This window comes from Acomys minous (genome assembly GCF_964271855.1).
Source record: "Acomys minous genome assembly, chromosome: 4".
NCBI classification, from domain to species: Eukaryota; Metazoa; Chordata; class Mammalia; order Rodentia; family Muridae; genus Acomys; species Acomys minous.
The window spans coordinates 46894289-46907932 of NC_140486.1; the positions used below are offsets into that span (position 1 = coordinate 46894289).

The 13644-nt window shown below is 48.5% G+C and overlaps 1 protein-coding gene and 1 long non-coding RNA gene across 4 annotated transcripts in view; one reads left to right on the top strand and one right to left on the bottom strand.

Annotated features, from left to right (window-relative positions):
• The first annotated feature begins 54 nt into the window (after positions 1-54).
• Positions 55-13644, top strand: part of FGF1 (fibroblast growth factor 1) — a 96900-nt gene continuing 83310 nt past the window's right edge. Inside the window, exons 1-2 of one of the 3 annotated variants that reach the window (XM_084780356.1) lie at positions 55-826; positions 12851-12985. The gene's annotated coding sequence lies outside the window, so the exon portion shown is untranslated. The remainder of the gene's footprint in view (positions 827-12850; positions 12986-13644) is intronic. The other 2 variants (XM_084780351.1, XM_084780355.1) reach the window with 2 other exon arrangements.
• Positions 8270-13644, bottom strand: part of LOC311596673 — a 153749-nt gene continuing 148374 nt past the window's right edge. The window contains exon 4 of the long non-coding RNA XR_014778922.1: positions 8270-8583. This is a non-coding gene — a long non-coding RNA (uncharacterized lncRNA). The remainder of the gene's footprint in view (positions 8584-13644) is intronic.

Consider the following 13644-nt stretch of genomic DNA (forward strand, 5'->3'; position numbering starts at 1 on the left):
GCCGCCAGAACAAAGGCAGAACCGTGCCTTTAGCTGCTCCACGCTGTTTATATAATGCCTTCTAGTCTCAGGGTTTGTCCTGTGCTGAACCGAGGGTCTCCTTGTTCGTACTAGTGCGTTCGCCTGTGTGACAGGACCACCAGCCTCGGAACCCATCGGCCTCACAGGCAGAAGTAAAGGCAGTTCCCATTGCACGCATGCTCCGTGAAGCTTCAAAGGGCAGCAGCGATCACGCAGTTGGAAAAGCACGGGGAGCCGCAGACGTTGCTCAGGGTTAAGACCCCAAGGCCTCTGCCTCATACGGAGAAGGAACAGGGATGAGGTAGTTCAAAGCGGGGCACGGACACAACTTGGCCAACGTACTTGTCCTTTCACCTGGCAGCTGTCCAGCCCCCCCAAATAGCCTGCACGTCTAATCCAAAAATAAACCACATGAGAGGGGGAAATAAAAGTGAACGGGCTCTTGTCCTTGTTCCTCTGTAGGACTACTAGTGCCAGCTAGCCTTGCAGGGGCGGGAGACTGCTTTCTGCTGCCTTCTCCCAGGGTCCCAAGGCCAGGAAGCCACCTGTTAAATGGCCAGTGGGGTGTGTGGTTTCACTCAGCCTTTCCTTTAGGGGAGTCACACCAGACAGAGAAGAGAAGACAAAGTGGCTCGACAGCCTCCAAGGGCTAAGGGCATGCCTGCCTCCTTTTCTGGGATGGACACTCCCTTCTAAGGGTGAATGGAAACTCCCTTTCAGCAGCTTACTTGCAGCGTCCTCGTAGCCCAGTGCAACTGCAGTGCCTGCCACCACCCAGAAAGCAAGCTGCCCAGGACAGACAGAGGTGAGTGCCGGCTCCTCCCACCTCCCACCTGTTCCTTGCTTGCTTCCCCCCAACTCCCAGATCAGGTCTGGGTCGAAGATAGGCTGGAGTCTGCAAAGAATCCTGCCTCTCACTCAGAGGTGAGTTCCACCCCCCCCAGAAAGAACTCTGTAGGGCCAGTTCTTAGCCGGGAAGCAGGAAATGGTTCCTACCCAGTGAGTTATCTGTGCCTAGATCCAAGAAGAGGTTACAGGAAATTGCAGAGCGGCCAAATCCCATCACCATAAAGCTAATGCTTTTTAAAAAGCGCAGCACAGAACAGGAAATAGAAGGAACTGGTTCTCCCTTAATGGGCAAAGAGGGGAAAACAAAACAAAACCTAAGGCCTGCAAATCTTCCATTTCTTGCTCCTCTCTGGCGTTTCTTCAAGATACACTTAATAGATTCAATAACTCTTTTACATTAAGAGAAGGAAAAAAAATGAAATAAAGAGTTTTGGGGAGGGTTGGTGGACAAGTAGGGTAGGGGAAGGTACAATTTGGATCTTGAGCTAACCTTCTGCACCCCTGCGTACAACATATGGGTATATGCCCATTTGGGGATGTGCGCAGGGCCCACTATGCCCAGCACGTGGATTTTGCTACCCCAGACACAGGTGGCCCTGAGCTACGGCTTACATATATCCAAGCTAATAAGACATTAAAAAAAAAAAAATCCTGACAGGAGCCATGTATTTGCGCAAATCTAGGATCCTTTCAACGATCATATTCCAAACCAAGACTGAAGAACCTTAGGCAAAAGGGTGGTATTTTCTCCTCATCTTGAAAGCAAAGGCTTTGGCGTGGTGGTCCTAGGTGGGCAGGTAATAGCGACCTGAACCCTTCTCTATCCTTTGCCTGTGGCACCCTGTGACATTCTCTTTCCAGAAGGACTTGCTGTGATGGTGGCAGTGTGGCTGCCAGCAGCTCAGCTGTTTTCCTGCTGCCATACTACTCCCTCTGGTCTCGGGCTTGTTTCTCATAGAACCAATGTGGAAGGGACCGCATCCATGGCCGCCACAGGGGGATGGGATAGTCATCTCTCCAGTGCCACCTGGATTGAGGGCATTGAGGGCGGCTCTCAAAGGCAGTCCAGGCGCTCATCCCATGAGAAGGGGTTGGTTGCAGGAGCCAGGGCCAGCAGTTGTCGCTGAGGGGCTCTGTCTGTAACGGCAGCTTTGGTCCCCTTCCTCTTTCACTCATCTATGTTACTGATAAGAGGTTTCAGAGGGGCCGGGCGGTGGTGGCGCACGCCTTTAATCCCAGCACTCAGGAGGCAGAGGCAGGCGGATCGCTGTGAGTTTGAGGCCAGCCTGGTCTACAAAGCAAGTCCAGGACAGCCAAGGCTACACAGAGAGACCCTGTCTCAAAAAAACCAAAAAAAAAAAAAAAAAAAAAAAAAAAAAGAGGTTTCAGAGGAAGAATAATGTTTGGTAGGACGGGACGGGTCACTTAAAGATGCCCTGTCATACCCAGAGACCCCTGCTAATGAAGAAGATGTTAACACCAGAAATCTGACTCTGGCTCCGGTCTAGACCAGCCTCATCATGCCCTGACTCCTCTAGGCTACCACTGCCTGTCTCACACACGTTACTCTTCTCTCCCTTCCCGAATCCTTCTACTACTACTGAATTCATCTTGCCTTGCAACTGCCAGCCTTAAGGTACTACTTCCCTTGTGGCCCTGTCTAGTCCTTCCAGACACTTCCATCATCTCTCGTCTCTGAACCTGATGATACTGTCAGGACTGTTGTGTATTCTTGAAGAACTCCATGAGGAGCTGGGCATGAGGATGCTTGCCTTCAGTCCCACTACTTGGGAGGCAGAGGCAGGCAGATCGCTGTGAGTTCAAGCCCAGTGTGGTCTACATAGCAAGTTTCTGCATCAAAGGCCCGCTTTGACATCATCTGGGGAAACTGAGGCGGAGTGTAGATCTTGAGGCTGGCTGGTGACCCTGTAGACTTTTTCTGAGGGCAACCCTCCAGGCCGGAACTGATTCTTAGCAGCAATAGCTGCCCCTGATGGTGGCAAGCATGTAAAAAGGGGAAAGGAGAGAAAAGAACCACACACATAAACACTTATACTAGATGATGAAGTAAGACAGACTCCAGCATGTCAGTTTCCAGAAGCTTCTTCTTTCAAGTTTCTCTTACTTTACATATTCATACACACACACACACACACACACACACACACACACACACACACACACACATCTTGGTGGATGGAACAAACTCTGAAGAGCAAGTTCCAACCCAAACAGCTATTGTACATATGCAAATATACTTTGGTGGATGGAACAAACTCCAAAAATCTAAAGTTTCAACAGCCTTATACACATACATATACACATGCACATATCTTTGTGGATGGAAAAATATTCCAACACACACACACACACACACACACACACACACACACACACATCTTTGTGGAAGGAAAAAGATTCCAACAACTTTACACACATACATATACAAATACACACAGCTTTGTGGATGGAAAAAATTCCAACAACTTTCATATTTTTCCCACAGCTTATACATCCCAGCAGGATCTTCCAAGCCACACAAAAATCACAATATGGCTACATTCTATTTTTATTTAAGCGAATTATTACAATGGAGTATATGTAAGAAAAACATATCTCCAATACCTTCACATGATCAAATTTTTTCATATATGGGTGAGAAACAAGCATGAAAAACAACTTAAACCCAAGAACATACATTTGTAACTAAGCAACTTTCTATATTAATAGAGTAGAAGCAAGCAAGGTAATTTCTCAGCCAGCTTTTCTTTACAGGCAGGCTGCAATTTGCTGTTACAAAGAAAAAATCAATTTTCCTAAAAGTAACCTTATAAAGATCTTAAAAGAATCACAAATCGAAACTTCTAAATAAAAATAATCAGCTATTTCAGCTTTAAAATCTAAAAGTGCTCGTCTACTCATTAATAATTTTTAAAAATCATATCAGGAAGCTGAAGGAAGCATAAATAAGTATAAGAAGTTAGTGGCCTTGAAGTCCAGCTTCAGCGACATCGATAGTGCTAATTGGGTTATTTATTGTCTTTGCTCACCAAACTCAAAAGGCCCCAAGCTTTATTATTAAGAGCGTACTTTTTCTTAACTTCAAATTGTTTCTTACGATTTTCTGCATCAGAGCCAACAGCAAAAACATCTTTACCTAACTTTGCTAAACAATCTACTTTTCCCTAAGACGTTCTATGCCAGAGCCACTAGCAAAAGGATCTTTACCTAATCTTGTTTAACACTCTATTTTTCCAAATTCCTAAGGGTCATTGTTAGCGATCTACATCTGAGGTTCTTTTCAAGGGTGGTGGTTGAATCATTAATCCGCTCCAGCCGCAATGCCTGAGAGAGATTGCTGAGCATGCCAATGATACTGCCCAGTGAGGGGCTGGAAGCTCTCTTTATATTACTGATACAATTATGAGGACCACAAGGGTAACAAGCAGAGCTATGCTCCCTAACAGCATGAAGCCCTCAGGACACAGAGTTCTCGGGGTCATGCCTCGCGAGACACATGCCCATCATGGGTTTGCTAACCGGTGGGCTGTATTCCATGAGTACTAGGGCTATTTTGCTGTTCCTCCTGCCAAGCTCCCAACATTTCTGCACAGCCAGGACTACACAGCGAGACTCTGTCTCAAAATAAACAAACAAACAAACAAGCAAACAAACACTTCATCAGTCTTATTTTCTTTCCCACCTGAATTTTGCATCCTTGGGGGGGAGTGCAAAGTAAGTTTTATTCTCAGCCCTCTTTATAGTATCTGACACATAATTGGTGTCAAATTAAGTGAGTTCAGTTAACTGACCAATAGAAAATTAGTCTGTCCATGGGGCCTCAAGTCTGACTGTAGAGGTAATAGAGCTCCAGCAAACATCGGTGGAACTCAGAGTGGAGATCCCATGGCACCGTCCTGGGAGTCTTCACTGTGAATCCACCCACCTGCATGCTCTGCTACACTCTGACAGTATAGGTGGGGCGTGTACATGCCCTACACATTCCTGCCTGTCAGTGGCATCTCCTGGTGCCTAATTTTAAAGCCCAAGAGACCCCAGGGGGTTGGCAGACTACATAGGACCCTCAGATGGTTTCGACACCTGGCTGCCACCTAACTTCTCAGTGTCTCTCTACAGGAGGCCTTATGTGATCTGGCCCCTCTTTCAGAGGTCAAGGGGTCACGGACTTCACGGAAGGAGGTACTCTGGGGGTTCTGTAGAGAACAATGTGTTTTACAGTGAGAGAGGCAGGATGAACACCCCAAGAACTAGGATGGAAAGTAGGCTTTAGAATTCAAGCTTGCCCCTCTTGGCACTAGTCACTAGACATGAGACCCTACCCTTTCCCCTGCCCCGCCCAGTATAGCCAAGCAAAAAAAGAGCTAGACTTTTCTCTAGGGGTTTGTCTCCAGGATAGTTTTCAGGAGGTGACCAGATTCTAATATCAAGGGAAACCACATCTTGAGTAAATGGAGACTAATTCTTACACCATCCATGCCCTCAAGTCACAAGCCATGGGCCTCTGGGCTGAAGCAAGAGCCTAGGTGCCGATAACACCTAAGAGCAACTCACTTATTTGATGCACACTGGCCTGTTCATCATATGGGCTTAGCCTTCCAAAGAGTGGAGACCATTTGACTTCTGTCATTTATCTTCACACTGCCTTGGAATTTTGGTTTCGTTAAAAACACACAAATATTGAACCTGGGACCTCTGGAAGAGCACCCAGTGCTCTTAACCGCTGCTGAGCCATCTCTCTAGCCCCTGAGTTCAATTCCCAGCAACCACATGGTGGCTCACAACCATCTGTAACAGGACCCAATGCCCTCTTCTGGTATGCATGAAGACAGTGTACTCATATACATTAAAAAAATACATTTTTAAAAACCACAGACATATAAGAACATTATTTTTATTTTAATCCCAGATACGGGGATATGGGTCTGCTTTGCAGCAGCTGACAATGATTTGACTCAGGCTCTAGCAGAGGCGTGGTTTTGCCAGATGCAGCTAGTTTCTGCAGTTGTGTGACCTTTGGAATTTCTGGGGCTTCTCAGAGGGTATATAAATGCTAGGGCCCTGAGAGATGAGATGGGGGTGGGGGTGGGGTTGTCAGTGGGTTGCTGCTGGTTGCTGTTAGTTGTTGTTGGTCAGTTTGTTAAGTAGTCACAGGCAAAGAAGAAACAACAAGAAGAGATTAGGTATGCTGATGGTAAAGATCGAACTTTCCTCCGAAGAGCTTGACGTTCCTAGTTGGTAAGAAGTAGTCTAACGGTAGCGTTGCCCCTTTTTCTCTCTGTCTTTTTTCCCCTCACAGTCCATTATTGAGGGAAACTAGGGCCAGAACTAGAGCAGGAGCCAGGGAGGAATACTGCTTATTGGCTTTCCTCTTTGTGGCTTGCCCAGCCAGCTTTCTAGAACAACTCAGGCCCACCTGCTCGGAGGTAGCTTCACCAAATCAATCCTTAACAAAAAGAAATGCTCTACGGAGCTGCCTAGGAGCAATCTGAATGAACGGACACATTTTCTCAGTTGAGGTTCTTCTTCCCAGAGAACTCTAGCTTGTATCAAATTGAGAAAATAAATAAATAAAGAAATTTCCCAGCACCAAAATCCAGTAGAATCTCAACCCATGACAGGGATTAGCTAAAGGTGTGGTCTACTGTGCTCTGGTCAGCTCATGTCTCTCCCACAGAGCATGGCCACAGACAAGATGGGCAGACCATAGATGGGAAAAAGAGGGTCCAGGGGCCTGGCCCTTTTCCTGTGTAGATTGCTTTAAGGGCTGCTTTGCTTGCATGGTTTTCTTTCCACCTGGATTTCAGATCACCCCTCTGTAAGCATTTACTGTCTGTCAATTCATCTCATTAATGTCCTGTGGTAGTGCTGACCTGGGATGTTCCCCCTAAGGGCGCTCATTTATTTACATCATCGAATTAGGGATCCAGATAGGTTTGCTTGTTTTACCAAATAGCAAGGCAGTTACCAAACCAGGTGTTCTTACCTTGGGAGCTAAACTGGGCCTGGGGCATCTTGTTTTCTGAAATCAAATGTTAAAAATGTGTATGTGAGCACAGGGTTGTACGTTTTGTCAGATTTCCAAGGGGCCTTGAGACTGTCTAGGTTTCATAGCCTGCTGTGGGCCAGACTGCAGGGCTCTGAGCACCAAGGCTGCATCTGAAACAGCAGTGCAGTTAGGCTGCCCCAGCCACACTTACCGCACCCAGGGTCAGACAGCGGCTCACAGAGGCTCCCCCATGGGCCTCTAAAGCAGAAGAGTTCTCACCCCCCTGACTGTTGGGTGGATGGGGCTGATAAACAGTGTTAGCTGACAAAACTTGGATTCTTTTTACCATGAAGACTTTGAGACGGTTTAAGTCCAATACAGAAAATACAAATGCAAATAGAACCAGCGCTGGGTTCATCTGGGCAGGCTTGGCACTGTGTGATGAGCAATGTACAAGTAGCACAAGATGTAGAGAGGGGTGCACGGGGCGACCTGAGGGATGCAGAGTACTAGTGAGCTTGGCTTGGCTCTTAGTGCTAAGGAAGGGTACCAGACAGTTCTGACTTACCATTTAGCAAGAGTCTTCTGGAGTGACCCATGGGGCCGAAGGAAGAAACAGGAAGACAAATTAAGGGGAAATTACTGAAATCACTAATCCAAGAAAGAAATATTGGTGTTTGAATGAACTAGCCAATGCTCCCATTGTCCCCAAATCTCATTATGTAGCACAGGCTAGCCTTGAACTCCTTATCTTCTGCTTCTAACTCCAGACTGCTAAGATTACAGGCCTGTACTACCTCATATAGCCTAGAGTCCTATCAGTAAGCAAAACAAACAAACAAACAAACAACAAAACAACACTGCAAACACAGTTTGCTAAGAAGGATCATATCATGGGCATAGCCTGATTCTACACACCTGGTCATCTTCAGGGAGGACAGCGTTAGTTAGTGAGGGTTGTTTCTATTCTTGAGTATGATATGGTGTTATCACAACAAGAGCGTTTACATATCCCATGTAATCATGCAGGCTGGATCTGGCAGCATAGGTTCTGTAATCTTAGCTACGTGCAAGGCTGAGACAGAGAGACTGTCTGGGCTACCTTGTGAGTTCAAAGCCGGCTTTTGTACTCCCAGCAGTGGGAAGGTATAGGCAGGAAGGCCAGAAGTTCAAGATCGTCTTTACCTTACAAGGAGGTTTGAGGCCAGCTCAGAATATGCTAGACCTTGTACCCCCAAAAAGGAAAAGAGACACTAGAAGAGGCGCTGGTGGGGTGGGGGTGGGGGGATGAGGGGGTAGAGAGTTGGGGGGAGGTGGAGGGAGGGTGGAGGGTGGTGCAGTGTCAGAGTTGAAGCAGCCCACTGATGACAGGGATCCTTTCTGCGTGTCTCATCTGCAGCTGCAGGAAAACTGGCTAATGTTCTTGGCTGGCGGTGAGGCAGGGCCTGGCACCCCCTCCTGTGAGCCACTGCGCCCAGTGTCTGTCCTCCAGCTTTGCTGACGTGTTTGGCCTTGCGGTCCCCTTGGGTAACTAATGCAATTTCTTGAGGATGTCTGCAGGGCTTCCCGGTCCAATTGGCAGCTGGCTCTCCAGGTGTCCAGGATGCCCTTGTTTCCTGATTGGGCATAAACAGGAGGAAATGCTCTGCTGGAGAGTGGCACTGAGCATCTCATTTTCCCTGTCAGCTGATGAGGATTTGTTGAACCTAAACAAGGTCAAAAGGTCAAATGAGATTAGGAAGCATCTCACGGAAGAGCATCCCTTATTCACGCAGAATGAATGTCGCAGGAAGGGTAAAGCAAGTATCTAACGTCAGCCTCAAGAGTTGAAGACAAGATGTCAGGGCATCTGTGCTGCCTGAGAGGAAGAAATTGTACTTCCTGGCAGTCTTCAGGATCTTGCCAAACTATTATACACGGGAGCTTCCTTTGTGTCAACCAAATTAAAGAGTGAGGGGTTCCATGTCAGCTGTTCAGAGGCACTGAATATGTAATCAGTGAAACCAAACCAAACCGAACAGAAATGCTGTTCTCTACTTTGTTTTGTTTTGTTTGTTTGTTTCCAAGACAGGGTCTCTCTGTGTAGCCTTGGTGTCCTGGACTCAATTTGTAGACCTGGCTGTCCTCAGACTCACAGAGATCCCCCTGCCTCTGCCTCCCTCAGTGCTGGGATTAAAGGCGTGCGCCACCATGCCAGGCACTTACCTTTATGGACCTCCTAAAACTACCCTAAGAGGTTTGGGGCCACTTTCTGCTGGGCATCATGTCTGGCTCTTAAGACTCAGACAGGGGTGTCACCTGAGCTGTTGGCCCCAGCATTTCAGCCTCAGACAACTCTGGGCAAGCCTGCATCTCTGTGGATAACCCTACCAGGATTTTGGTCTGTTCTCAAAGATCTATTGTTTTCTGTCTTCCTCAGGCCATGCCTTTCCAGTGGTATGTGGTTTCTATAAAAGGTCTTATTGTGACAGAAGAGGCTTTTAAAGTGGCCTAAGAAGATACGATTTCTGGCACACACACACACACACACACACACACACACACACACACACACACACACACACTGCAGAGGATCTAGAGTACCGTGGGTGCTTAATAAGTGGCTTTGACAGCTATTTTTTCCACAGAGTATTTCCTGGTTTCAGGTCTATTCTAGGGCCAGACTTTCCTACTACACAATCTCACAGTCTCTTTCCATTCCAGATAATAGTGGGGCCAGGAGGCATCCTATTGTCATTGCTCAGGAGTTTAGAAACCTCATGCATAGTATTTCAAAATCAGGACTAGGCCTTTTAAACACGTTGAAATAAATATATAAATGGAGAAATGTTAAAGTAAAAAAAAAATAAATGCCAACATTAGGAGAACTATATTATAAATGTATCTTAAAGAACTGAGGATTTCTTTCCTAGGATTTGGAGCATAATATCACCAGACACTATCGTGTAGAAATCAGCATGTGTCAATAATTAGGGCTTGCATTACCTAAAGGGTGGGGGTGTGTGGAGGTGTGTGATGGTGCTCACAACTGGATACCATGGTTGCATGGAGTGAAAGTGCCTGCCCACTAGCACGTGCTCAGATACGTTTGATTGTCACGGTGCTCCAGAGTTTGCAGTGATGCCATAAGTTATCGAGCTCCTTGAGAAAGAAGGATTTGGGATCCTGGAAGAGCTGAGTTGCCTGGGAGTAGCCAAGGACACATCGTGCTCAGGTTAATGAGTAGCAGGCTGAAGGGGGCGGGGGAGATGGGTTTAGTTCCACAGTGACTAGGAGGGGGTGTGACTCTGGATGAGACTCTGGATCTGTGTCTTTTGTTCAGAAAGGGTCTTTCAGCACATCATTAAAGTATTACAAAATTTTCTACTAGGTGATTTTGTTTCCATAGCTGGACAGTTCTCAGGCCAGATCCACCAGAATGCTGGCATGTTCCTTTTCAGAGACACAGATGCCGCACTGGCGCTGTCTTATCTTTCTATTGCTGTGATAAGGCATCGTGACCGAAACAACTTATATAAGGAAGGGCTTTAGGCCTGCCACCGTGGCAGGAAAGCATGTCAGCAGGCAAGCATGTCAGCAGGCAGGCAAGGCAGCAGGCAGGCATGTCAGCAGGCAGGCAAGGCAGCAGGCAGGCAAGGCAGCAGGCAGGCACAGCAGCAGCTGGAGCAGCGGGCTGAGAGCTCAAACCTAAAACCCCAAGCAGGAAACACAGAGCAAGACAAGCAGGGAATGGTGAGTGGCTTTGAAACCCCAAAGCCCAACCTCATCCACATCCTTCCTCCACCAAGGCCACACCCCCTAAACCTACCCAAATACTACTACCAATTGGGGCCGGGGGGGGGGGGGTAGGACCAAGTATCCAAATGCCAGGGACAACGGGGTGGGGTTGGGGGGCACACACCACACATCTCATTCAAACCACAGCAAACACCTTCTGATTTGGACTCCTGTGGCTTGCTGAATCAAAGCTGCCCAATCCAAAAGGAGCGCCTTGTCCCGGTTCCTTCAGCAGTCTACTTTTGCCTCAGCTTGAGATCCTGAACAAGAAACACACACACACACACACACACACACACACACACACACACACACACACACACACGTGCCCTCATCCGAATAAATCTCGAGGGTGTATTTTTTATACCCAAAACTTTGGATTTCAACATGTGACACACTCTCCTGAAAAAAAAAATATTGATGGGGGGGTGTGAGAGGGGGGGCTCACTCACACACAGGGCTGTGCTCGAGGGCGGCTCCACATGGCACCCACCCACAGCCTTGTTCTGTGTGTGACATGTACAGTGGGGGCAGAAGCTCGCTCCTTTCTGGTTGGGTACCTAGCCAGCCAGTACCTCTTCTGTTCTTTCCAGGAAGACTAGGTCTGTAATGATGGGATGGCATCCCTCGTAGGGCTTTTCCGAGAACCAGTGCTGCCAGCCGAGAGACCTGCATCAGAGCCATGAGCTGTCTGAGCCTGTAGCCCCAGGTCTAGGAGCTGAGTTCTAGAAGGACTCCTCAGTCTAAAGGCCCAGGAATGGCCCTGGATGCTCATTCAGGCAACAGATCCTGCCCCCCACGTTTCTGCTACTGTAACAAAATACCAGAAACAACTTATGGGAGAAAAGGTTCACTGTGGCTCATGGTTTCAAAGACATTTCAGTCCCTCAAGGGCGGAGAAGGCATAGTGACAGGAGGACAGAGTGGAGGCTGTTCACATGGATGGACCAGGAAATGGAGAGAGCTAGACCAGAGCCACGGATAGGGAAAATCCTCAAAGACCAGCTCCTACTGACCTCGCTCCATCAACAAGGCCCCACCTCTTAAAGATGTTACGGCCTTCAAAACAGTACCGCAAGCAAGAGACCAAGTGAGGGCTCAAAACAGGAGGAACATTTCAAATTCAGGCCACGCCCCCATCCTGCCATCACTGTATTCACTGCATTCATTGGTCAAGGAAAGAGACCTCAAAGAACATTTCCACTTCCCCTACCTAGGTCTACATGCCTCTGTCTATCTGAGCCATCAGGTGCTCAGGCCGGGGCCCACGCACACGTGAATGCTCACTCATTCCCCCGCAGGCTGAGATGCCTACAGAAAGGAGGTTCTCCTTTCTGAGGATCGGAGATGATTAGTCACGATTTCAGTGATCCATATCTTCTGAGTCCACTTTAGTCCCTACCTGCAAGCCAGAGCTGTTTGTACAGATGGCAAACTTCCTTCCTTCTCTGTAGTATGAAGATGGTATCTGTGCTCCACTGAAGAGGTCCCAAGCTCACCTGGGGGCTCCCCTATGCTAGCTGGAATAGGTGGGAACTACGGTGAGGAATTCTGGGGACACGCTCTGCTGTCCCTCCCCAGCCCTGTGACCTAGTGGCCACTATCTTGCCCAGTTCCACAGAAAACACTTGGTAGGGCATGGTTCTGGGAACGGTGTCTACATATAGACAGACACTGCCACACACAGACACCTACACCTTGCGTGGAGACAGATGCCGGAACAGAGAAGGGCTCCCTTTCACCAGCAGTCTGATTTTAGAGGAGTGTCTTTCAACACAACCAGTTGTTTCCCTGGTGACAGAGGCCTCAAAATAAACAGGATTCTGCTCAGACGGTAGTCCACTGGGCTCAGGCTTCTGCCCCAAGACAAACCATGCTAAAATAACACCCAAGGTAGTTGCCGACACTGTCTGCTGTCTCTCGTCCCCAGGTCTGCTGCAGAAAATCAAAAAGCTAGGGCCACTTAGAGCTTTGTGTGCATTGACGACGTGGTGGGGGGTGGGGCTGTGTGGTGGTCTGCAGGCGGGGGCCCCTCTGCTAGTGAACAAGGGCCAAAGGCAGACCTGGAGGCCTGTGCTCTCTGCTCCCCCCACCCGCCTCCCTGCTTCCCACATAGCCCTCTGGGACTGGCATGGTGTCTGGAGGCGGGCCAGCAACCTGATGTGCATGCCACAGCCCGTCCCTCTCCCCACACAGCGCTGCAGTGAGCCGGCTGGAGAGGCAGCCTCTGCACAGGGATTGTGACACGCAGAGCAAAGGCCACCAAAGCGGATTCCATCCCCCTTGTGAGCAAGTGGAGAGAGGATAGCCCCCAGCCTGCCAGTCCTTCAGGTAAGAACGGGAGGGGAGGGGAGCAGTGCGTTATATCCAGAGCTGGGTATGGCTGCGTGTGTAAAGCTAGTAGAAAGGGAAGAAAAAAGGAGCTGTGAAGGTTGAGAAGTGTTTTAAACAGTTAGTAGGGAGCCAGCAGGCCTGCCAGTGTTATCGGGCAGGCTCCCCGGCTGGCTGCCTTGAACTGAGGTGCAGATGGCTCTGGAGGAAACCCCCCCCCCCCCCCGCTGAGAGCACAGACGTGGAAAAATATCACTCACAGGTTAGAGGCTGCACAAGTAATCCTACACCAGCCCTATCATCACCATCCCACCAGCGCCAGCCCAAGAAGACGGGAGGGGGTGGGGATCAGCTGATTGACTGCCCTGGATGCAGCCTCCCTCTGAGATCTGGGGAAGCTGAAAGCCGTGGCCACAGTGGGTCCTGGCTGGCGGTATCTTGCTGTGTCACCCTCAGCCTAAAAACTCAGCTGCCTCTGTAAACCTGTGGGAAAGCTAGGGTAGAAAAAGCTGAAGGTTTTGATGGGATGGACTCCCGACGCTCCCTGCCCTGTCACCTGAGGTACTCGTTACCTTCTTTTTTTTTTTTTTATGTTTTATTTATTTTTTTTATTTTTTTAATTAATTTATTCACATTACATCTTGATTGTTAGCCCTTCC